Source organism: Bubalus kerabau, chromosome 3, assembly GCF_029407905.1.
Source record: "Bubalus kerabau isolate K-KA32 ecotype Philippines breed swamp buffalo chromosome 3, PCC_UOA_SB_1v2, whole genome shotgun sequence".
Classification (NCBI taxonomy): domain Eukaryota; kingdom Metazoa; phylum Chordata; class Mammalia; order Artiodactyla; family Bovidae; genus Bubalus; species Bubalus kerabau.
The window spans coordinates 34,521,552-34,546,918 of record NC_073626.1 but is presented as its reverse complement, the minus strand read 5'-3'; the positions used below and the strand labels follow the sequence as shown (position 1 = coordinate 34,546,918).

The 25,367-nt window shown below is 50.7% G+C and overlaps 3 long non-coding RNA genes and 1 other non-coding gene across 10 annotated transcripts; 1 reads left to right on the top strand and 3 right to left on the bottom strand.

The window, feature by feature from the left end:
* Positions 1 to 260: 260 nt before the first annotated feature.
* LOC129647604 (uncharacterized) lies at positions 261 to 2,378 on the bottom strand. The gene is made up of 2 exons (XR_008712380.1): positions 2,176 to 2,378; positions 261 to 633 (listed from the first exon to the last, which is right to left on the bottom strand). It is a non-coding gene; the product is annotated as an uncharacterized LOC129647604 (long non-coding RNA).
* Positions 1,404 to 5,461, top strand: LOC129647603 (uncharacterized). 3 transcript variants are annotated; one of them, XR_008712376.1, is made up of 4 exons: positions 1,404 to 1,464; positions 1,916 to 2,017; positions 3,334 to 3,776; positions 4,704 to 5,461. It is a non-coding gene; the product is annotated as an uncharacterized LOC129647603 (long non-coding RNA). The 3 variants fall into 3 exon arrangements; XR_008712377.1 differs by having other exon boundaries at positions 1,916 to 2,087; positions 3,448 to 3,776; XR_008712378.1 differs by lacking the exon at positions 1,916 to 2,017 and having other exon boundaries at positions 1,435 to 1,464; positions 3,448 to 3,776.
* Positions 5,462 to 17,209: 11,748 nt separating this feature from the next.
* LOC129648167 (U6 spliceosomal RNA) lies at positions 17,210 to 17,312 on the bottom strand. The gene has a single exon (XR_008712748.1). It is a non-coding gene; the product is annotated as a U6 spliceosomal RNA (small nuclear RNA).
* Positions 17,313 to 20,442: 3,130 nt separating this feature from the next.
* On the bottom strand, positions 20,443 to 24,195 carry LOC129647602 (uncharacterized). Of its 5 annotated transcripts, none has more exons than XR_008712375.1 (3): positions 24,124 to 24,195; positions 21,779 to 21,960; positions 20,443 to 21,244 (listed from the first exon to the last, which is right to left on the bottom strand). It is a non-coding gene; the product is annotated as an uncharacterized LOC129647602 (long non-coding RNA). The 5 variants fall into 5 exon arrangements; XR_008712372.1 differs by lacking the exon at positions 24,124 to 24,195 and adding an exon at positions 22,716 to 22,846; XR_008712373.1 differs by lacking the exon at positions 24,124 to 24,195 and adding an exon at positions 22,574 to 22,695 and having other exon boundaries at positions 21,779 to 21,963.
* Between the last annotated feature and the right edge of the window lie 1,172 nt (positions 24,196 to 25,367).

The window sequence follows — 25,367 nt, the reverse complement described above, 5'->3', positions numbered from 1 at the left end:
AGAACATATTTTAAAGGGAATGCCTTGTTAAGAACTCCAGGGAGGGAAGGAGGGATGAAACATAATTGATCTCTTGCCTGGCACCATGAACTTTTTTGCATCCACTGGACCAATCACAGGGGAAGAAGAACAGAGACAGAGCAGCCTCCAAGAGGGAGTCCACCCACCTCGTCCCTGCATCTAGAGCCACCGTGACTGTGTCAATGCATGATTGTGTTCATCTCCTAGGGCAGCCATAACAAACTACCACAGACTTGGTGGCTTAAAACAACACAGATTTATTCTCTCATAATTAAGAAGGCCAGGGAATTCCCTGGTGGCCCAGAGACTTGACACTCTCACTGCCAAGGGCCTGGGTTCAACCCTTGGTTGGGGAACAAAGATTCCCCAAGCTGCTCAGTGCAGCCAAAATAAAAAAAAATAAAAGAAGTCACAGTCCCAAATCACCATGCTGGCAGGGCTGGTTGCTTCTGGAGACTCTAGGAAGAGTGTTCAGTGCCTCTCTCCCAGCTTCTGGTGGGTGCAGTCCTTGGTGTTCCTCGTCTTGGAGCCGCATCACTCCAGTCTCTGCCTCCATCATCATGTGACCTTCTTCCCTGTGGGTCTCTGTATTTCTGTGTCTACAAATCTCTCCTAAGAGGACACCAGTCATTGGATTAGGGGCCCACCCTTATCCAGTCAAATCTCATCTTGATTACATCTACAAAGACTTTGTTTCCAACTCAAGTCATCTTTGAAGGGACTGGGGACTAAGATATCAACATATCTTTTAGGGGGACAATTCAACCCACAATGGTGATTATGACTCTGCAAGTTTGTGTGTGGTGTACATGAGTGTGTGTGTCAATGTGGGTGTGAATAAGTGTAAGGGAGGAGTGAGAGTATATGTGTGAGTGCTTGTGGAAATGTGTCTCTGGTTGTGCTTATGTGGCTGTGGACACATGTACAAGAGCATGTATGTATGTGTACCCTGTGTCCATGGCTTGGACAACCTTCTGGAAGGGCTGAGAAACGTGGCAAGGTAGCGAGATAGCCACAGGCCTGGTTCCACGCTCCCAGCTGGGGCGGCCCCGTGAGTCAAGAGGGCGGAAGACTGTGAGAAGCAAGGACAAGGGTGTTTGCTGAGCTGGGTACAGCCCGGGAGGTCGAGGCAGTGGCTCCAGGCAGCAGCGTGGTTCCCAGGTCCTCTTCCAGGAACGTTCCTAGAAGGCCCCTCCACCCAAGCACCCATCCCCAGAACCCCATTTGCCTGGATGGGGCTGTGCGGGCTGACTCATCCCCTTCCTGGGCTGGAAGCCAGCACTCAGCTACCTGTTGGGCCAGTCAAGTAGGGGCGGGGCAGTCAGTCAGCCCCTCCCAGGCCCTGCCCTCAGGCCAATCCGGAGCAGCGCCCCATCAGCCCCAGCACATGACCAGGGCTGGACCCCAGGAAGTGAAGAAAGCCAGCGGTGAGCACATGGTCAGGTAAGGCCCCGGATGAAAGCTGCTTTTCTCCCCAGGGCAGCTCTGGTAGGCAAACCCACCACCCAGAGACAGGACATTGGGAGGGTCTCCTCAACAGTTATGTGGGCTGGGGGTCTCCTCTGAGCCAGTCACCTCCTTTAAACTTCCCTACCAAGTTTAAACAGGGTCCTCATTATCCCCATCTTACAGATGCAATCGCTGAGGCCCCAAGGAGTTAGACCATCTGCCTAAGATGCCACACATTTGTTTATATTTGTTGGAACTTTCTTATTCTCTCTGGAAATCCATCCCCGGCCCCCACCTCCAAACTCAGACCACAGCTGCTCCCACTTGCCCACTACCTTCCCTTCCCACCCTTCCCCAGGAAGACCCCCGGCCCATGGGGTAGGATCCGTGGAGGGAGAGGGGCTGGTGGTGGTCTCTCATCCCCCCTTCCTGGGCTCCTCTCTAGGGTCCCGGTTTTCGTTTTGGTGTGGTGGTGAGCTTGTTGTCTGTGAGGATGTCGGCTGGTTTGTGTGTACACAGGAGAAGAGGATGTGCGGCGTACCTCCGGGTGGGTTTGCCTGCCTGGGACACCCAGGGGCATGGCTGCAGGCTGCATCTGCGAGTGTGCCCTGGTGCAGGTGTGTGAGTAGCTGTGGGGGTTCAGAAGAGCCTGCCCCCTACGTGTGTGGGTGTCCACAGGGTGCCGCCCCACCACTTCCCCCTTACCAGGTCACCGCCACCATCCTCGGCAGAGCCCCTGGCCCAGGTGAGAGCCTGATGAAAACCGCCTGTGACTGGGGACAGGCACACCTGAGTCTCAGGCCCAGACCCGCTCACTCAGGAACTCAGGGCTGCGGTGTCCTTGAGCAGGCATCACCCCACCCAGACAGCAGCCGTGTTCTCACCCAATGGGATGGGGCGACTCGGGGTGGGGTGGGGGCGGGGGGAGACCGGAGCATGGCTTCTCCCGCCCCTAGGAGCACGGGGAGCTCCGGGCTCCCCAGATGAAAGTCTCAGTACCCCAGCGCTCGGTAGACTGTGGTGAGAGGCGGGGGTGGGGGGGGAGAAGGTCGTGCCAGGACTTGGCACAGACTACAAAGTGTGGGGGGCACCCCCCAGCACTCCCGCTGCCGGCTGGCAGGGGGAGGGGCTGTGACGTTCGGTGGCCTCATGCAGCCGGGAGGAAGTAGCTAATTGCTGACCTGATGACTGGGCGGCCTGAGGAGTGGGGTGATGATGCCACTCGCAGAAGCAGGCTCCCGGGATCAAGGAGGGGGCCCTGCAGGGACAGAGCAGGCCAGGCTGTGCTCTGCAGAGGCTGAGGTGGCTGCGGCCAAAGGAGCAGGGGGTGGGGGTGGTTGAGGCTGTGACCGTGGGAAACGGCTTCTCCCAGGCTTCCCTGAGCTTCAAGGGAAAAGAGTTCAGAGGCCTGGGGGGACAAGGGGATTTGGGAAGGGGCGACAGTGGGGGTGGAGGGGGAGGAGAGGGTGGCAGAGGTGTCCTCTTGTTTCCCCTCCACCTACGGTCCCCCCACCTTCCCTTCTGTCCCCACCCCCACCTTTGTCCCCTCCCTGGCCCCTGTGGCCCAGGTTGGTGAAGACGGAGATAGAGGTCTCTTTTCACCACAAGACCGCCAGGCACAAGCATCCTACATGGCCATACCTACCGTGCTGAAGGCCAGAGCATCCAGGAGGTGTATGAGCCATCAGCCATCCCCAAGGACAGGAACAGAGGGTGCTGCTACAGAGGACAGCACAGGCAAAGGCTGGGTGGTGGGGTTTGTGAGGCTGATGGACGACAGAGGCTTGGCAGCAGTGGTTATGGGGAGAGAGGAGGGGTGCTGGGCCATTCTGCACTGAGGGCCACCCTGCCCCTTCCTGGCAGAAAACTGGGTAAACAGACTCGGATATTCTTCCACACGCTGGGCACAGCTTCTGCTGAGGCAGGGGGGTCAGGACCAGTTCGAGAGCCACACTGAATGAAGACCCACCCTCCAAGTCCCCAGATCCTTCAGCTCTAAAGAACCCGCAACCCTGAATGCCAAGAAACAGGACCCATCCAGCTGCAGTTCAGTCCTCTGGGCCCCCAGCGCCCCCTGTAGGCAGGACGCTACACCAGTAGGGGGAGGGGCTTCCACGTGCTGGGAAGAGAAAAGGAGACGAGACTTGCTCTCCAGGAGGTACGAAGACACCACCTCAGGAACCTGCAGTGGGATAAAGGCACAAACGTTGACCTCAAAGCTCCAATCTGAAATTCAGCCTCTGTCCTCAGGAAGCTTCCACTGTGATGGAAATATACACTCTACCATCAGAACTCCATTCAGAAAGGTGAAACACAGCATCTGGCTTCAGAAAATGTACCATCCCAGGGTAGAGGGTCACACAGCCCCACTGCATTTTTAGGAAGCCCCCAATCTATTGCAGACATATACTAGACATTTCAGTGATTCTAGGGCTGCTAGAAAAATGAATACAAGACGTAAAAAAAAAAAGTCCAGTTAAATCTGAATTTCAGATAAACAATGACTTTAGTATAAGTATATCCCATATAATACATGGGGTAGACTTATACTTTAAAAAAGTATTCATTGTTTATTTGCAATTCAAATATAACTGGACGTCCTGTACTGTTATTTGCCAAAGCTGACAACCCCAGATGCCCCCAGTCCAAGGGCAGGAGGACACCCCCCCCCCCACCCACACACACACACGCACACCCAGACATGGAAATGGAGGTAAACATCTGAGCGTGCTTCCTGCTCCTGGAGCAGTGAAGGAGGTGAGTCCTGGGGCGCCGGCTCGCAGCAGTTTAAAATTCCTTCCAGGCCAGATCCCTAATCCCTCGGTGCACAATGGCAGCCTTCTCCCCCGCCGCCCGCGCCCACGCCCTCCCCCGCGGGGCCGTGGCAGTGCCCCCACGGGCCTCTTAAAGCCCCTTTGAAGCCGCCTGAGCCCCGCGCCGCGGGAGGCCCCGCCGCTATGCCAGCTATGCCAGCTATGTCCCCGGCCGCCGCCGGCCACCACCGCTCCCCCATTAATACTGGCTAATCTGGCTAATAAATAAACTCCCCTCCCAGCCTCAGCCCCCTGCTCGCTCCCCTCTAGCTCCCCTAGAATTGACTTCAGGGCTCTGCTGGAACACACGTCCTCAACTCCCTTCTCCCACTCCCTTCCTGATGTTTCTGACTTTTTTTTCCTCTCACTGGCCGGACTCTGGCCGAATTCGGGGGACCTCTGCCTCGCGCGATGCATCAGTATCTCCTTCAGTCCACCTGCGCGCAGGGAGCCTGCCACATGGCTGGGTGCAGGGGACCGGACTCGAAGCTGGGGAAAGAGCCGCAGGACCTAGGAGCGCCCCCTGGAGGGGGGACGATGCTCTGGCCACGCCCCTCGCTGCCCCGCCCCCAGGCCCCGCCCACTGTGTCCTCGGAAGTGGGGAAGCTCCGCCAGCAGCCCCGAAACAGGTGGCTCCTCGCCCGGGGAAAGTGCCGGCGCCTCCCCGGGCAGGAGTCCCTTCTCCGCAGCCTTTGCTGTCCCCTGCGTCCCCACCCGGGCTTCCGCGAGTCTGACTCAGAGCCGAGCCCGCATCGCTTCACCTCCTCCAACACACCCGCAGCGCGCGGAAAAATTACAGTATTTCAGCGGCACTGTTAATGCGCTCTAATTACCCACCGCCGCTCTCTTCCGTGGCTCTCAGTGGCATTGGGCCAACGCGCCATAATTAGGCCGTCCCTCCCCGGTCCTGGGACACCGCCGTCACCTGTCCCCTGTTCCTCGCCCCCTGTACCCAGGAGTGCTCGCCTCGGCCCCTCCCGCAGCCTCCTGCCGCCCTCCGGGACTGCACCTTGGTCCCAGGAGAGAGCTAGGAGACCCCACCTGGGATGGGGAGTGGGGAGGTGCAGGACTTGGAGACCTGACCCCAGGCCTGAAGGGGGCCCTCCCGTTCTGTAAGGCTACAATCTTTGAGATCTCTGCTGGAAGGGACTGGGAGAGTGGGGAATGGGGCAGGACTCTCTCCATTGAGGTCTATTGGAAAGTTAACTCTTTGGGACGGGGGTGGGTAGGGTGCCTGGGCAATAGTATCCCATTTTGGACATGAGGCTCAGAGAAGTAAGGCTCTTAGGGAAGGCCACCCAGCCAGAACTTCCAGATCAGCTCATTTAAAGAGTCGGACAGGCTCCTTCTCCTAACAGGGGAATTACATTTCTGTGAAGAAAGATGATATCCCCATCACAGACTGGGAGTATTGGCAGCCGACCAGCTGTGGCCTGTTGGTTGCAAGTGAGCTGGTGATGAGTGGCTCAAGTCTCTCATCCCAGGAAGGGTGGGAGGAGGCCCTGAAGACACAGGACCCAAGCCTGGTGGCCAGAACTTGAGGGGAGCAACTTGGCTGTCAGCCTCTTCATCCAAACCAGGCTCAAACCTCTCTTCTATCAGGAACTCTTTCCTGATGCCCAGGGGTTGCAAACTCATGGCCTTGGGCCAAGTTTAATCTTTAGTGAGATTTTGTTTGGCCTTCAGTGTATATGTGGTTTTTATATTGAATGTAAGATCCTATGACAGTGCAGGCTGCCCTCCTCATTGGCAGAGACAAGTGTGGCTAGATTAAGTCCCCAAAGGCATTTGAGCTCTTGGCTTAGATCAGCCCACCTGGCCTGAGCCTTCACGTTTTCCCTCATCTTCTAGGATCTCAGTCTGCATTGCTGCCCCTTCGTAGCTTTTGCATGTTTCTCCATAAGCATGCCAAGATGAGTGTCCCTCCAGCCCCCTCTTTAGGCTCCCCACAGGTGGTGACTGCCTATATTTCTGAGAACCCCTCTGGTAGCCCCTTTTTTTTATCTTGCATATCAATCTCTGCCCTGGGTAGGCGCCACATCTTTTCCAGCAGGGGTGACGTGGTATTTTTCTGCCATCAGATTACAGGCTGCTTGAGGGCAGGATATTGACTCAGACTGGGATCTCACTGAGGGCTAAATGAATGGGTGTGGGAGTAGCACCCTCTATCATAGGGAGCTCCCTGAGGGCAGGGCCATGTCTCCCCTCAGTCTAGAGCTCTTTGAAGGCATTGGATTTTCCCTCAGATGAGGCTTTTGCACCCCATCCAACCCCTCTGGCTCTCAGCTGCTCCCAGGCATTCCTCCCAGGACACCGTTTGTCATGCTTTGATGAATGAAACCTACTAAGAATAACTCAGTCCTTGTAGTCTCTAAAGGACAGGGGTGTTGGGGGCGGCGGGGGAGCCAAGACTGGTGATTGTGAGGGGCTAGAGAAGGAGGATGAACAGAACTATTCATTCAGTAGCATTTTCCCAGGTGCCCATCGTCCACTGGGAAGAGACTCAGGGTGGGGGTGCCGTAAGCCCCCCTACAGTGCCATTCCTGCTGTTGCCAGTAGGGGGAGGTTACACAGGACTCCGGAGATGGAAATGCCAGCCCCCTTCTTCCCAGCCCCGAAGTCATCACATCAGTGCCACTCAGCCCCCTCTATGCCTGCCACCAGCTTCCTCTGCCTGGAAGTCAGGTGCTTGGGGTGAAGGGCAGCTTCCACTGGGACAGGCATTGTGGCGGGGGGTGCCTTCATCTTCCTGAGGAGGACTGTCAGAGTGATCACCGTGGGGTGGGGGGTAGGGAATGGAGAAGCAGTCTCAGAATGACAGGAGGGCATTTGGTGGTGGTGGTGTTGTTTTTTTGTTTTGTTTTGTTTTTAGATAAGAAGTTATTTATTAGTGGTGTTTTAATTTAGGGACGGGGCATGACTGACCCAGAAGATGAACCCCTGTCCCCGCACCCATTTCACTCTTCCTTCCTCATCCCGCCCCTTTCCACTCCCAGACCTCAAGCCTCCAGTTCAGAACTGAGCGACCTTTCCAGGGATGTGTTCTCCCAGGCACTTCACAAGGGGCCCGAGGGGTGGGGAGGCTGTGACCTTAATGCGCTTCTTTGGACGAGGCCTTCCTGGCACTCGGCCCTCACCTGCCACCTCCTGAGAGGGACATTTCGGCCTGGTCTTGGCAAAAACACCAGCCTCTGAGCCAGACAGCCTGGGATGGTACCAGCCCTGCCACTGACTCCACTGTGACCTTGAGAAGTCCTTTGTTCCCTGGGCCTCAGTTTCCCCATACCTAAAATGAGTTTGCTCTAAGTTTCATGCTTTTCGAAACTTTCTTTTTAAAAAATAATGGATCCTATTACTTAAATAGTAACTTATGTGGAGTCTCCACTGGTAACATCGAAAAAGTTTGGAATTCTATGGTCAGAATAGGAGTGGGGGTCCAGAGCCCCAGGGTTCAATCCATCACACACATGTCCACCACACGTGCACACACAGACACACGCGTGTGCATGTAGAATGGCTCCAGGGCACTCCACAGAGCACACTTTACAAACCTCTGAACCCTGAAATCCCCTGAACAAACATTCTGGGGCCCTGCCATATTTGAGAGCTCCAGAACTGGGGATGAGGCTGGGAATGGGGGCCAGCCCGGTGTAGGGAGCAGGGCTGAGAGGTCCCAAGGTGGGGGTCGGGGGTGGGGGCAGAGCCAGTAGGGGGAGTCCTTGTGATACCATGTAACACCACTGAGGCTGGGCAAGGGCCTAGGTCCAAAGCTGGGTTCATGCAAACCCTCTGAGCCAGATTCAAGTAGGCTTGTCTGGTGCTGGGTCCCCTCAGCTGAGGGGAGAAGAGGACTGGTAGGGACTGAGTGCCCTCCCAAGCAGGAGGGGCAGCAGGCATAGGAGGAGGGGGAAGCCTCTGGCAGCCTTTCTCTGGAATCCCTCTCGCCAGGCCCAGGATGAGGGCCAGAGTGGCAGGGTGGGGGCTGAGCCCCAGGGAGCCCCAGTAGGGTAGCATTCCCCACTACAGGAGACACAAGGAGCCTCCCAGCACCCCTGAAGCTGGAAGTTTGAGGATTTGGTGACCAGCAAGAATGCAGTGGGGAGCAGACCTGTCAGACTCTGGAGACAGGAGAACGAGGAGATATGCAGATACCACACAGGGAAGAAAATGGTGTGATAAGAGGCAGGACTGGGCCTGGGGCCCTGGCTTAGGGCAGTGGGGAGGGTCCCTGCAAAGTGGGGAAACAGCAGAAGCAGCCCAGTCCCTCCTTGCTGGCAGATGGACTGTGCTCAGGGCTCACCAGGTAAAGTAGGTGCTGCCCCCTCCCTGATACCCCAGGCAGTCCTGGAGTGTCCATGTTCCTGATTTCCCCCAGAGAGCACGTGGGGGGAACACAGAAGTCTCCCCAGGTCCACCTCCCTGGGATTTATGATGGGGGATGGGGCAGAGCCACCTCCAAGCTACCTCCCCATCCTCTATCCCAACTACACACACACTGACATTTGTCCCCTAGAGACTTCACAGCCTGAGCCCTGGAAACTCCAGGATCACTGCTATGTGCCAGGCATGGCTCTGGACACTGTGGGTTCCAGGAACAGAAGAGTCAGCCTAGGTCTTTGCCCTTGTGGTGCACATGTTTTAGGGAGTGAGTGACAACAAGTCACAAAGGAATCAAGTTCAGGTCGCGAGGAGACAACCATGGGAGCAGAGAGTGCTGGGTGGCTGGGGCTGTTTAGATAGAGTCATCAAAGAATGTCTCCGTGAGGAGGTGACATTCCAGTAGAGACCTGAGCTGCAAGAAGCCAGCTGTGCTTTGGGGCCAAAGGACTTGAAAATGCATGATATTTTTAAACAGAAAAGAACATGTACCCATAAACGTTCAAGGGCAGGGACATGAAGAGCATCTATAAAATGTCCGGCACAGTGACAGGAAATTCACATTCATCATCTACTTCCCTCTTCCAAACCCTGGTGTCAAATAGTATTATTTTCATTTTACAGATAAAAAATATGAAGCCCACAGAGATCATTCATTTACAAAGATGTATTGAGTTTTAGTCTCTAAAAACCCTATAATAAATTCCACGTGGGGTGTGCCGTCTTAGATTCTACAGCCTGAGAGCAGAGAGGAAGATCTGGGAGGGCTTCCTGTAGGAGGAGTCCATGTCTATGCTGAGTCTGAACAGATGAGGAGGGGATGACAGGGGAAGTGAGGGGGTGAGGAGGGAGCCAGGGGGTGGCTCCAGTGGCAAAGATGCTGTGGGCAGAGTAAAATACTGAGGAGGGGGTCCTGCCCGGCTGCCTGGTCAGCAATGTGAGGGGCTGCGGTGGTGAATAAGGAGCCCGCATGCAGGGAGGGGGCCCAGGGGGCAAATGGGCCATGGGTTGTGGCTGTTGGGCAAGGCTGGTCAGGTGGGGCCTCTTCCAAGGCTCTGGTGACCTGGCCCCCGTGAGTGACGATATTACTAATGGTGAAGAGTGGTGCCAGCCAGTGACAAGAACAACTCACAGGCTCACACACTCCTCACATGCAGACAGGCAAGTGCCTGCCACACACACAAACACACGTGCAGCTGGTCTGTATTGACAAGGGTCTGCAGAAGGCACAGATACATGCGCACACATGCACGCGGAAGAAAGTGCATTTTTATTCCTTCCAGCAGTGCCGTACGTGTGGTGCTGAATAATATGGTGAGGCCAGGAGAGAGGCGTCTTGGGAGCAGCTCACCCCTGACTTTTCATCTCCCAGCTTTCCCAAGGAGGCCACCGTCCGGAACCCACTTTGGGCCACTTTCCCAGAGGATGACCCCTCAACAGGAGTCTATCCTGAGGTCGAGGGCCCCTCCAACAGCTTCCTCCTCAGAGTGGAGTGTGGGGTTGGGAAGGAGGAATCTGACCCCTGGCCAATGATCTGGTCTGCAGAGCCTAGGGGCGGGCAGAGGGCAGCACCTTGACTCTGAGTCCCCTACCCTGGCAAGTTCAGAAGCCTGAGACATGTGCCCAGCCTGTGCCTAGGTGCACCCCCACCCCATGGGCTTCCTAAGAGCAGGGACCATGTGTTACCTGCCACTATAGCACCCCTGCCACACAGAGGGCACCCAGCGCTGGGGCCATGGCTGGCAAAGCTGGGATGGGAAGGGGCACTCTGCTCAGGGAGACAGAGATGGAGCACCTCCTAGCAGGGTGCAGTAGCAGCTAGACAGGAATTGGGAAGAGTACACAGCCGCCTGGGACCCCCAAGGCTGGGACCAGGTTGGACGGGTCTTTCATCTATGTGCGGCATCTGCCCTGTCTCTGGCGGCCCTGTCGTGGCTGATGACCCATCAGTGACTCACTGCCAGCTGTGGGCACGAAACGGAGAAAGTGACCCCCAGCTGAGCTCATGCACTCACAATTAGCCCTCTACACCCCCTCACCACGGCAGCCTCCTGGCCTCCACGCACGCACATCCCAGGCTGCCCTTTCCCAACCACAGTGTGCCTCCTGCTGCTTATTTTAGCCTGATGAAACCTCTTAAAATGTCAGAGCTGGAACCGAGCTCCAGATCATGCAGTTCAACCCCTTCATTCAACCAGGGAGAAAACGGCGATTCAGGGAGAGTGAGTGACGTGTCTCAGGTCACAGAGCTAATTGGTGGTATGACCAGAAATTGACTGCAGGCTTTGGGGGGCGTCCCAATCCGGCCATTCTAAACTTTGGGCGGATGGGGTGGGAATGCAGTCTGCTTCAGGCAGCCCGTTGCCAGTCTTCTGGAGCCTCTGGAACCAGCATGCCTGGATTTGAGCCCCAGTTTGCCGGTTATCACCTGGGAGACTATAGGCAAGTTACCCAGACTCTCCATACCTCTGTTTTCCCATCTGTAAAATGGATCTAACAATGGAACCTACTCCCAGATTAATGTGAAGATTGATTCAGTTAATATCTCTGAATTGCTGAGTGCAGTGTCAGGCACAGAATGAGTACTCAGAAAATATTAGCTAACTTGGCTGAGTGCCTACTGCTTGGAGTCACCAAGAATTGGTCCTTACTGTGGAAAGTCTAAAATCTTGGTTTTATCAGCTGGCCCAAGGGTGAACAGATCCCAGGAGGCTGGCTGTGTCGAAAGATTTGCAGCAAACTGATGGATGTGTTACCGTGGGGACAGGGGTTGCTGTCAGAAGGACTGCGGTGGTCGTCAGAAGGACCGTGGTGGCCACAGTGGCTGCCTCCCACTCTGGCAGCCACTCCCTGAGATCTAAAGATTGCAGACCTCACAATCAGGGGCAGCTGGAGATTCTCAGGACTGTTCAAGCTGGGTGAGCCCGAAGGAATGCCCTTTTGAACTCAGAAATGGGCCTCCGTTCCTCTGCAAAATAGTTAGAGGCTATGATGGTTGTGTGCATGAGATCAGGGGCCGTGGTACCTTTCCAACTCTCCCCCTCCCTAACACTCTTGAGGCCAGTCGCCTCCGTTCAGAGCAGTCTTGCTGGGTCCCAGTTGGATAAATATTGACAAATTCTTCTCCTTCCACGTTCTTCCTTTATCAGTCACCAAAGTCCTAACACCTCACACCGGATGAACTATGATCCCAGAACACGTATGAGGTTGGGGTGGTCTCATTCCAGCCCCAGAAATGCTTGTTGAATGGATAACTCGGTGAATCAATGAATGGAGCCATTCCCAGAACCTCCTGAAAACTCACCCTGAGCTTTCAACATTGGGCAACTCTCCGCGGAGCCCCAGCCATGCGCTCCATCTGAGGAAAGGCTTTCCTGCAGCTGTCTCAGCCATCCTTGACACCTCTCATCTCCCACTAACATGGCAACCTTTCTCTGCCTCCACGCTGCCCCCACCACCCAGTCTAGACAATTCCGTGTGTCTGCAGCCTCCCCCAGCAGGAGTGCTGCGTTACAGCCATAGTCACTGCCCACATGGTGAGTGGTCGGGTTCTAGCCCTCTCCTGCTCCCCACATCACAGCTGTCCCCCGTTCACCCCACCCAACCTCCTATGATGGCCTGTGTAAGAACACTGACTTTTTCACTTGCTGTTCCAGGTCCACTGAGAGCCCACGATGCCAGCCAAGCCCGAACCGAGTCCTGGCCCTGCCAGCCCCATAGAGTTCTGTGGGTGACCTATTCTTTATTGGGAGCATCACCTACTGTCTGGACGCCAGCCCATCAGGGAAGACTGAAACCCCTCAGATCAGGAGTCCAGCCCGAGCCGGCAAGGAGTTTGTGCCTCTTTGGAGGCTGGAATGCTGGACCCCAGTTCCATCCTCAGGTGCCAGGACGTGGCCTGAGCATTGTCTCCAGTCTGGTTCCAGCTTTTTCCCCATCATTGACCCACTGCCCAGACCTCTGCATGGTTCCTGGCTACCGAGATCGCTTCACAGCAACCAAAGAGTATCTGAGCTTAGAAGAGCCTAAGGAATCGCCCGGATTGGAGGAGATGCTCTAGAGTATTCACAAACATAATCGTCTTTTCCACTGGAACAATTATTAGGGGTGTTTCAGCACTGGGTGCTGTGGGATAGAGATGCTAAATGTCCCACAGCGCACAAGGCAATCTGCACAGTGACAATGGCACCCCTTCCTTCGCTGGATAAACAGTGCTTCTAGTCCAAAGTGCTTAACTGTGTAGTTGTAGTAACTAAGAGCCGCGGAGGATAAGGGACTGGCCCAGGATTACATGCGCATTTGTCTTATAGGCAATCCCAAGAGGGGAACCCAGGCCTTCTCCCTCTTGAGAATATCAGTGTCATCTGTTCAATATTCCACCAGCAGTCACCAAGTTTGAGGCACTATGGGAGAGTCAAAGACTAAAGTGAGACCCATGCAATGGCTTCACAGAGGTGTCATTTGAGCAGAGGCTTAGAAGTTGGCTCATGGACTGGTGGCTCAGAGAGTAAAGAATTTGCCTACAATGCAGGAGACCTGGGTTCGATCCCTGGGTCAGAAAGATCCCCTGGAGAAAAGGAATGGCTACCCAATCCAGTATCCTTGCCTGGAGAATTCCATGGACAGAGGAGCCTGGAGAACTACAGTCCATGTGACCACAGAGTCAGACATGACTGAGGGACTAACACTTCCACTTCCATGGACCTGTGACTTCTGAAAGTTGGGGAGAGCATAATAGGAAATGATGGGACATGAGGACTGGTGCCCAGGAGTGAAGGTCGATGAGAAGTGAGCACAGACTTTGGGGAGAAAGCAGAGGAGAATGGGGAAGAGTTGGAAGGTGAATTGAGACTAGAGCACAGAGGACTTTGCATGTCAGTTAAGGGTTAGGATTTTTCTGCTACAGGAAATAAGAATCCACTGTGACATCAGAGTAGAAGGTGGGCAGTGGTGAGCACTCTGCTTCATAGCAAGTTTCCTGAGGCTGCCTATGGAGAAGCAATGGGAGGGAAATTATAGGGGCAGGAAACTGCGGTCTGAACATTCCTCAAGAAAGACACACATGATGTCATGGATGAGAACAGGATCAAGGGGATGGGGTGAGAGAATGGAGACCACCTCAGAGCCAAGCCACACTGCAGGATTGGCCATGTCCTTAGCATTTAAACCAGGGATATTATCTGAGTTTGGGTTCCCTCGGAAGTAGACCCTAGGAAAAGGACTTGAGGGAATTCCCTGGTGGTCCTGTGGTTGGGAGTCCGTGCTTCCACTGCAGGGGGCACGGGTTCGATCTCTGGTCAGTGAACTAAAATCCCACATGCCACTCAGAGCAGAAAAAAAAAAAAAAAGGAAGAAGACAAAGGATTTGAAAATAGTTTATCTGGGAGATGATCTCAAAGATAAACAGTAGGGGAATGGAGAAATCAGGCAGGAAAAGGAGGATAGCCCGAAAAAAAAAAAAAATGTGTTACATCAAGCCAATTACCCCTGTGGGCAACTAAAGATCAGTCTTGCTGGAAATCTCTGAGAAAACAGTAGAGAACACACACTTCTGTGTTAATCCTTAAAGGGCAAAGGAGCTGGGAGTGCTTATCCACTGACTCACACCAGTCATTCTTTGAGGGGTTGCTCCTGGGAGCATTAACTCTCTGGTACTTTTGGAATGCTCCACATGCAGGAGCAGGCTTTACAGCCAGAGAAAGTCCTCAGGTATAGTCTCAGGTGCTTGCAGTTGGAAGCTACCAGGTAGCTGTGTAGGAAAACGGTGAGTACCTGTAAGATGGGGCAAGGCATTGACTGTATCTGCAACACACATTCTTTACATGCAAGTGACATGAGTTAGCCAAGACAGCTCCCTGTCTAAAAGTGACTCCATAAGTGAACTAGGTAGAATATTTCTTTCTTTCTTTTTTTTTTTTTTGGCTGCATCATGCAGCAGGCATGTGGGATCTTAGTTTCTCCACCAAGAATCAAACTCACGCCTCCCTGCATTAAAAGTTCAGAGTCTTAACCACTGTCAAGCAAGTGGTTGGATAGCACTTGCTATCCAAGCAAGTCCTAGGTAGGATATTTCTGAGAGAGGACATTGACTGATGAAATGCTTGGCTTCTGTGACCCCAGGAAGGCAGAGAAGGAATCTGAAGTATAATAATTGGTTCTATCAATTTTTACTTTATGTTTTGATGCCAAGTTATCAAGTGCCGCCGCCACTGCTGCTAAGTCGCTTCAGTCGTGTCCGACTCTGTGCGACCCCATAGACAGCAGCCCACCAGGCTCCCCCGTCCCTGGGATTCTCCAGGCAAGAACACTGGAGGGGGTTGCCATTTCCTTCTCCAATGCATGAAAGCGAAAAGTGAAAGTGAAGTCGCTCAGTCGTGTCCGACTCTTCGCGACCCCATGGACTGCAGCCCACCAGGCTCCTCCACCCATGGGATTTTCCAGGCAAGAGTACTGGAGTGGGGTGCCATCGCCTTCTCCGTATATCACATGAAGTAACTCTGTACCTAGTAATACTTTAAAATCTAGTCTTATTTTGACATAGTTACATTAGCCTTTTGCTTTTGTGAGTGTTGTACGTTATACCTTTTTCTTTGTATTTCAGGTAACTCTATGTAAACAGTGTATAGTTGAATCTTGTTCTTATCCAAAATAAGTCTGAAAGTCTTTGCCTTTGAATAGGAAAGTTTTACATATAATAAAATTATCTTTATCTTTAGGTTTAAAATATACTATTTTCCCCTTTCCTTTCCTTTCCCAAGGAGATCCAACCAGTCCATTCTGAAGGAGATCAGCCCTGGGTGTTCTTTGGAAGGAATGATGCTAAAGCTGAAACTCCAGTACTTTGGCCACCTCATGCGAAGAGTTGACTCCTTGGAAAAGACTCTGACGCTGGGAGGGATTGGGGGCAAGAGGAGAAGGGGACGACAGAGAATGAGATGGCTGGATGGCATCACTGACTCGATGGACGTGAGTCTGAGTGAACTCCGGGAGTTGGTGATGGACACGGAGGCCTGGTGTGCTGCGATTCATGGGGTCGCAAAGAGTCGGACACGACTGAGTGACTGATCTGATCTGATCTGATTTTTCCCTTTTTTTATCTTGCCTTCTGTATGTTCTATCCACTCTATGTTTCCTCTCCCCTTTCTTTGCATCTGTTATTTCATCCAGTTACCTTCCTCTATTATTTTGTAAAGTTATTTACTCTTTTACAATGTCTTAGTAGTTACCCAGAGATTACAGCCTGCGTTCTTAACAATACCTGCCAAGTCGCTTCAGTCGCATCCAACTCTGTGCGACCCCATGGACTGCAGCCTACCAGGCTTCTCCATCCCTGGGATTCTCCAGGCAAGAACACTGGAGTGGGTTGCCATTTCCTTCTCCATAACAAATCCTAATATTAACTGATTCTTTTACTCTCTTCCCTTAAAATATAGGCAGAGACCTTGGGGCTTTAACTCCCCACAAACACTATCATATTATTTTTCTATACAACCAGTATTATTTGATATTTACTCACATATTTGCCATTTTCATTGGTCTTGATTCCTTTCTGCATCTCTGACCTCCCATTTGGGTTTATTTTCCCAATAATCCCAATATAAAATTTCCCAATAGGAAATATTTCCCAATAGAAAATATTCTATTAATGTGGGCCCACTGGTGACTAATTCTTGTGATTTTTATTAGACTGAAATGTATCTATTTCTTCTTTACTTGAATTTTTTTTTCTGGGTATTGAAAAAAAAGTTGGTGGTTATTTTCCATCAGCCCTCTAAAGAATCCCACTGTCTTTTGGCCTCTGCTCTTTTACATTAAGAAATCAGTTGTATATCCAATCTATTATCCCTTTGAACGTAATCTCTGCTTTTCTCTGTTTTTTTTTTAATTAATTTATTTTTTATTGAAGGATAATTGTTTTACAGAATTTTGCTGTTTTCTGTCAAACCTCAACATGAATCAGCCATAGGTATACATATATCCCCTCCCTTTTGAAACTCCCTCCCATCTCCCTCCCCACCGCACTCTCCTAGGTTGATACAGAGCCCCTGTTTGAGTTTCCTGAGCCAAACAGCAAATTCCCATTGGCTATCTATTTTACATATGGTAATGTGAGTTTCCATGTTACTTTCTCCATACATCTCACCCTCTCCTCCCCTCTCCCCATGTCCATAAGTCTATTCTCTATGTCTGTTTCTCCATTGTTGCCCTGTAAATAAATTCTTCAGTACCATTTTTCTAGATTCTGTATGTATGTGTTAGGATACAGTATTTCTCTTTCTCTTTCTGACTCACTTCACTCTGTATAATAGGTTCTAGGTTCATCCACCTCATTAGAACTGACTCACATGTGTTCCTTTTTATGGCTGAGTAACATTCCATTGTGTATATGTACCACAACTTCTTTATCCATTCATCTGTCGATGGACATCTAGGTTGCTTCCATGTTCTAACTATTGTAAATAGTGCTGCAATGAACAATGGGATACATGTGTCTCTTTCAATTTTGGTTTCCTCAAGGTATATGCCTAGGAGAGAGATTGCTGGGTAGTAAAAATATGGAACACTTCATGAATTTGCGTGTCATCCTTGTGCAGAGATCATGCTAATCTTCTCTGTATTGTTCCAATTTTAGCATGTGCTGCCGAAGCGAGCACTGCTTTTCTCTGTTTTCAAGATCTTCTCCTTATCTTTAATTTCCAGCTTTTAGTTTTATCTAATAGTAAAAATGTACTTTCATTTTACTCATATAGGCATAGGTATATATCCCTTCTGCTTATCCTGATTTAGGCTCTCAGAGTGTACTGAATAAATGGATTGGTGTCTTTTATCATTTTTTGAAAGCTCTCAGCCATTATCCCTTCATATCTTGCTTCTATCCCAGTCTCTTGAGCTTTTTCAGTGTTTCTTCTAGTCTAATAGACTGTCATCTATATTTCTATCCTTTTACCTTCCCATGCTTCATTCGGGATATTTTTTTCTCATCTAACTTCTAAGTAACCAATTCTTTATCAGCTGTGTCTAGTCTGCTGTTAAACCTATCCTTTGAATTCTTAGTATCAGTTTTAGAATTTCCATTTTGGAAAAAAATAGTTTCAATTCTCTGCCAAAATTCTTTTTTTTCCCCCGTTTTATTGAGATATAATTGACATGCAGCACTGTGTATGTTTGAAGTGTAAAGCATAATGATTTGACTTACATAAATCATGAAATGATAATCTTAATAAGTTTTCTGAACATCCATCATCTCATATGAATGCAAAATTAACAGAATAGAAAAAATTTTTTTCTTGTGATATGAATTCCCAGCATTTACTCTTTTAATAATTTTCATGTATAACACACAGCAGTGTTAATTATATACATTTATCAAGTTATACATTATATCCCTAATACTTCTTTGTTTTATAACTAAAAGTTTGTACCTTTTGACTGCCTACATCCAAATCCACCTACCCCTACTCCCTGCCTCTGCTAACCACAAATCTGGTCTCTTTTTCTATAATTGTTTGCTTTTGAAGTATAATTGACCCACAACACTAAGTTAGCTCCTGTTACACAACATGGTGATTTGGTATTTCTATACATTTCAAAAGGGTCACCATGATAAGTTTAGTTATGACACATCATCATACAAAAATATCACATAGATATTGACTCTATTCCCCACACTGTGCATTTACCCATAATTCATTTATTTTGCAACTGGACGTTTGTACGTCTTAATCCCCCCCAGCTGTTTATTTCCCTTCCTGTCCCCTCACCTCTGGCCTCTTTGTTCTCTGTGTCTATAACTGTATCTATAACTATTCCGGTTTGTTTTATTTGTCCATTTGTTAAATTTTTTAGATTCCACTAGTGAAATCATGCAGTATTTGTCTTTGTCGGACTTATTTCACTTAGCATATTGCACTCTAGGTCCATCCACGGTGTCACAAACGGCCAGATTTTATTCTTTTTTATGGCTGAGTAATATTGCATTTTATATATCTCTCTCACATTTTCTTTACCCATTCATCTACTAACAGGCCCTTGAGTTGCTTCCATATCTTGGCTATTGTACATAATGTTGCAATGATCATAAGGGTGCATATATCTTTCTAATCAGTGTTTTGTTTTCTTCAGATAAATATCCACGAGTGGAATTGCTGGATAATATAGTAGTCCTATTTTTAATTTTTTGAAATGTCTCCATACTGTTTTCCACAATGGCTACACCAATTTATATTCCCACCAAGTTTGCCAAGCAGTCCCTTTTCTCCACATCCTTGCCATTCTGCCGAATTCTTAATTATGTCTTATCTCCTCGATCATGCTAAGCATTTCTTTTCCATACCATGGGGCTTGCATGATCTGAGCTCCTCTACCAAGTTGTTAACTCGGGCCCCAGCAGTGAAAGCACCAAGACCTAACCACTGGACCACCAGGGAATTCCCTATATTTTTTTATTTTAAATCTGCGTGCATAACTCCAACATCTAGAGAGGATGTTATATATCTTTTTCTTATATACTATATATTTGTATTGTTTCATCAAGTGTCTCATTTTTGGTTTTTAGGTTTTGAGAGCAGTCTTGTTTTTGGGGGGAGGTTTTGTGAGATTTTGTTTTGTGTGTGTGTGCCCTGGACATTGTCTTTGCAAAATCATTTATAGAAATTATCTAACCCCAGAATGATAACTTCTTCCAGAGAGGATTTACAAGAGCCTGAAGGCACTGGCAGTCCTGGATCACCTTAATCCAATTTTAGGAACTAGGATGAGTCCAAGCTGAGCTGCAACCCCTGTTAGAATTTGTCTACTCCCAGCTTATCCTTCCTCCTCAGATACAGCCATTTAGGGTCCCAATTCAAAGCAAGTTGGGGGGTCCCCAAACACTTCTCTTGATAGGACTGTCTCTTACCACCCAGGATGCACTCAAGAGCATTCATCAACCTTGCAGCATCTTAGCTGTTTCCTTCCTTCCCAAAGGAAAAGCATTTCTGAAACCAGGAATAACCCCCTCATCTCCACATCTCAACCCAATAATTCTCTGTGGCCTTATTGATCTTACTGGCACTTAGATGCTTTAAACAGTCTGTTGTTGTCTTGTGTTTTCATATATATATACCCATGTGTATATATATATGGTGGTGGTTTAGTTGCTAAGTCATGTCCGACTCTTGCAACCCCATGGACTATAGCCTGCCAAGCTCCTCTGCCCATGGAATTTTCCAGGCAAGAATACTGGAGTGGATTGCCATTTCCTTCTCCAGGCGATCTTCCTGACCCAGGAATCGAATCCAGGTCTCCTGCATTGCAGCTAGATTCTTTACCAACTGAGCTATGAGGGAAGCTCATATATACATATATATATATATATATATATATATATATATATATGTATATATGGCAATGGCACCCCACTCCAGTACTCTTGCCTGGAAAATCCCATGGACGGAGGAGCCTGGTGGGCTGCGGTCCATGGGGTCGTGAAGAGTCGGACACGACTGAGCGACTTCACTTTCACTTTTCACTTTCAAGCATTGGAGAAGGCAATGGCACCCCACTCCAGTACTCTTGCCTGGAAAATCCCATGGACGGAGGAGCCTGGTGGGCTGCCATCTATGGGGTCGCACAGAGTCAGACACGACTGAAGCGACTTAGCAGCAGCATATATATATATATATATAACATTTACATATATTTCTTTTTTCTCTAATTACCTTCAGCAATGAGGTTAATCCACATTTCCTAGTCTCCTGTTTCTGAAATCAAGCACCATGATGTATAGGAAACTTCTGAGACATTTGCAACAGCATTCAAAAAGTGTTTTTTTATTTTTTTTTTTTTTAAGCCAACAGTTTGCACAACACAGATTAGCATGTTATGGATTGTCACAGCAGAGTTTATGTTTCTGAATTAAAAAAAAAAAGATCTGGGATTTATATAATGCATTGACTTTAATACCAAAGAGGGTTGGCTAATCAGGATTATAAACTTTCAAAGGGCAAAGTTAAATGTTGAGTTTATGTTTTGAACAAAGTCTAAATGTTTTGAAAATAAAATTAAATTACCAGTTCATTTTAAAAGAACCATGACCGAGGGAAATTGACAGGAATGGTGGGTGGATGGAAATTTATAGGAAAGGATGAGGGTGGTAGGAAGGGGAGAGGGCAGGTAGACCTGGGGAGAACACAGTGAGTTTGGCACTGGACGCCTTCCTTTACTGGGTTGGAGAGAATCCAGCAGAGAAGCCTATACAGTGGCCAGAAGTGGGGTTCTAGCCTGGCGATCTTGTAGAACAGAGACGTGGACTTGGGAGCTGTTTGTGCACAGATTGGACTCACACCAGACAACACTGGAGGAACATGAACAAAGCCAGGAGATGCCATCAGAGCACTGGTCCTTGGGGACAGAGGGAGGCAGAACACACGTCAGGTGGTGGGGAGGAGGGAGAGGCAGGACCAGCCATCCTGGGAAGAGGCTCTCTCGAAGCCTTGAGGATTGTAGGGTCAATTTCCTCCAAGACGTTGAGGCTGAGGCGTGGAGGAGGACTCTGCTCATTCCGAGAGCAATTTCCGTCGAGAGTGTCGGGAACCTGGAGGCTGCTAAGAAGGGGTTGGGGAGTGAGTGGGAGGCCAGGAAGAAGCAGCGATGTGTGCAAACTTCTTTTTTAGAATGTGTGGGGCTCTGAAGGAAGGAATTGAAGTGGTGATTAAGGGAAGAGCCAGTGAGAACTACTGGAGGAAGTTTGTGGGCAGAAGGGAAGGAGCCAGGGCAGACAGAGGGACCAGAGAACCCCCGGAGATGGAGCAGAACGGAGGGAGTCAGCGCCCACCCCACGGGCCCCTGAGCTTCACCCATAGCTCTGATTCCCATTTTCCCAATGAGGAAAGTGAGATTCAGAGAGGCTTTACTTCCCCAGTGACCGCTAGAGGAAACTGAGACAGGAATGGGACCCAGATGTGTCAGGTCACAAAGCTCACCCTTCAGCCCCCTCCCAACCCACCCCCGTCATGATTTCAGGGTTTCCGCGATCGTGACCACCCCCGTCACCACCACACGGCCACCGTCATCACACCCACCATGGCCTCCACCACGGTGACCACCACCGGCACTGTCCACCCCACCACAATAATTACGTTCACCAATATGAGATTTCCTGTGCTGGACACATGCAGTTTCTGTCTTTGGGGTCTCCTATTCTGAGAACACACGCGAACAACAAAATGAACTAGCAGAGACACTCAGCAGCCAAACTTTTTGATCATGCGGCCGGTCAGGAGCTCTGCTGCCCGTAGTCAGATGGCTGCATTCCTGGTTTCTTCTTGGGGGAAGAGGTACATCAGAAACTGGCTTTTCCATTTGCTCCACTGGCCTCCCCATCACTCGTCCTCACTCCACCCCAAATCTCTACTCATTGTCTCCAAGCTGGGAAAATTAAACAGATTTTTCTGAAGGAAAATCCTTAGGGAAGGGAGTGTGTACAGAGGGATTAGGACTGGGCTGAGGCCCAGTCATTCTCGGTCCTCCTCTGAGACTCTTGGCTTCCTGTGGAGACATGCTCCCACTCCCCTCCCCCAACTCACCGCGCCCCTCCCTGGTACAACCAGGGATGGGAAGCCCAGGGCTGCAGCCTGGCCGCACCACCCCCATGTGGGCCCCAGACCCTCCCCAGCTCTTCCACACAGTCCCTGTCCCCCAACCCCCAAGCCTGAGGCTAGGAGAGATGGAAGTCTGGGATGTAAAGAGAGATGGGGCGGGCAGGAGTAAGGCCTGAGGATGCTCAGAGAAGTTTCCACGCAGGGCATCTGAGCTGCTCTGCCAATTCCCCCTCCTTACTAATCCCAGGATTAGAGAAAGTGGAATCTGGGAATTCAGGAGCCAGAGACCGGGAATGGGGCACGGGGAGGTGAAGGGGACCAGGCAGCTTGAACCTGCTGTGCAGTCTGGTCAGGCCATAGACTTCCCCCAGCTTCACTTCCTCACTTGTCAAATGAGGGTCATCAAGTCCAATTGTGACTGGAGAGGGCGGGTGTAAGATGTGGTATTGATAAGCAGAGGCTAGCTGACTGTTACCATTGTTGTTATGAGCACAAGGGCAAGGAGGGGTGTAGAAGAACAGGCGTGTCCCGAGCCCTGGAAGGCTGCACGGTTCAGTGAGGAGCACGGTGCTGACATCAGATAGGATCACAGCCCTGGGATCAGATAGCACCAAGCCACTGGTGTCAGGCCTGGCTGGGCCTCCTCCCTACTGAGGGAGCCTGGCAGTGACTCCCTCTTCCCAGGCCTCCACTTCCGTGTTGACGCACAAGATGCCTTGCAGACCTCCTTTGGGACTGAGTGACAGCCAGCACCGGTGAGGGTATAGAGCAGTGTCTGTCATGCCTGCCACATTTCTGTTGACATTTTGCCTCTCTCGGAACCTAGTGAGTCCCCTTCCCTCCCCCAACTCACCAGGGGTGAGGACCCCTGCTTCCATCTTCTGCTCTCCTCCGAGGAGATGCCCAGTCAAGAGATGCCCGCCATCCTTCTCTTGTCTGACCATTTTTTTAATTTTTGGCTGTGCCGGGTCTCTATTTTTATATGTGGGCTTTCTCTAGTTGTGGTGAGTGGGGGCTACTCTTTGTTGTAGTCCAGCACAGACTTCGTATTCTGGTGTCTTCTGTTGCTGTGGGATTCGGGCTGTAGGACCCATGGGCTCAGCAATTGTGGCTCTCAGGCTTAGTTGCTTCAAGCATGTGGAATCTTCCCACCCCAGGGATCGAACCCATGTCCCCTGCATTGGCAGGTGGATTCCTACCCACTGCACCACCAAAGAAGTCTTGTCTCCTCTGATTTTTGCCACACTCCTTTCCTCCTCTTCTCCAAAACCATACTCACCTGGCTTCAGTCACTTCCGTAGCTTCAGTGCCTACAATAGCTCTCTATTACTGCCCACATGTAAACATCCTTCTCAGGATGCCCCTATGTTCCACCTTCCGGCCGCGTCTTCTCTCCCCCGGGTCACCAGACACCCCTTGCTCTGAGCTGACTTCACCCTGGCTGACCCCCCTGCTCCCCAACTGTCTGCACAGCACTCATCTTCTGCCACCCCCTTCTCCCTCCTGTCACAACTTCCGAGCTCAGCCCTGGCTCATCCATCTCTGAGCATCAGTGGATATAAGAAGTCACAGACAAACCAAATTTCAAGCAGCAACCAAGAGGAAGCCTATCAATAATGGACCCTAACATCGTTACCAGGCGGATCGGCTTTGGGGAGAAGCAGGTAATCGAATTTCCCTCCGGTCTCCATCTGTCTCCATCGCCCCAGCTTCATCCTCTAGGTGCCCGCCCCGCATCCGGCAGCCCAAGCCAATGAGTCTCGGGTAATAATGCAATTCCGTTCAAGACAGCTTGGGTTCTTTGGGGACAAGGGGAAGGTTTCCAGAAGGATGGGAAAGAGGAGACAAGAGTCAGAGGGGACAAATACAGGAAGAGCACCCACCGCAAAACTGATCTGGGGAGGCGGTGTGGAAAGGAGCCTGTCGTCTTTGATATTCTCGCTCCTCTTGTGTTTTTATCCATGTTGCCTTCCTTTCAAGTTTCTGGAATGGTGTCATGCAGGAGGGTTCTGAGCACATAGAAGGTGCTTAGACACATAATTCCCACCCAGCAGGGCAAAAGGGCTCAGACTCTAGCCCCAAGCTGCCTGGGATGGTGCCCCACCTCACCCTTGGGCAGGGATGTGACAAGAAAGGCCTATGTGACTTCTCTGTGTCTGGGTTAGCCCCTCTGTGAGATGCAGATGGTAGCAGTGATGCCCAACTCACAGCTGGCTGTGAGGACTAAGTGAATTGACCCAATAAAAGCCTAGGAGCGGGACCTGAGCTCTGCGACTGTTTCCGTCAGGGGAACTCTTACCATATCACATGGAGTGGGAATGGCTGCTCCTCAAGGGCCACCCAAACCCTGCCTGTTTGCAGCAAAATGGGGTGGGGGTGATAGCCTTACGGCTGGTGGTGGCTGGCAGCAGCTGAAATCCCCTTTCAGCATCATAACTGAGCCCCACTCCCCGCAGCATCTCAGGGGCAGCGCACTGGGGCTGCAGGCAGCATGGTCCTGGTGTACACGGCTGGTCCATCCCCAGAGCTTTTCATGCCCCTGGTGTGGGGTGAGGCCCCGGCGAGCCTGACAAACAGCCAGGCGTGGGGACCGCAGCCTCTGACCTGGGAGACCGCCTGAATGCGGTTACTGGGCCAGGCAGAGAAGCAGAGGGAGAGGTCAGCTGGAACTGGAAACACTGAGGCCCTCACAGGAAGCAGTGGGTAGCAGCGAATCTCTGGTTGCCAGTCCCCCATTCTCTTATTCCAGAAAAACTTATGTTGGCTTGCTCTGTGCTGGGCTGGCGTGAGTCTCTGGGACTCCAAGAAGGAAAGACAGGATCCCTGTCCTCCAGGCCACAAGTTCTGGTGGGGTAAGCAGCGCAGTCAAGCATAGTAAGAATAGCTACCACTGGGGCGCATCCTGAGAGAGCTTGAGTCAAGGAGAAGGGGGCCATATAGAGGTAGTTTTAACAAAATTGGAACTCTACTGAGCATGCTCAAAATTTATATTTTTTAGCGATAACTTCTTGCCTTAGTAAATAGCCATCCACAACACGACTGCTCTAGGTTACATCCTACAGAATAATATTATGTGTCATAATTTCTTCAGCCATTTCTCTACTGTAGGGTTTTTTATTTTTCTCTA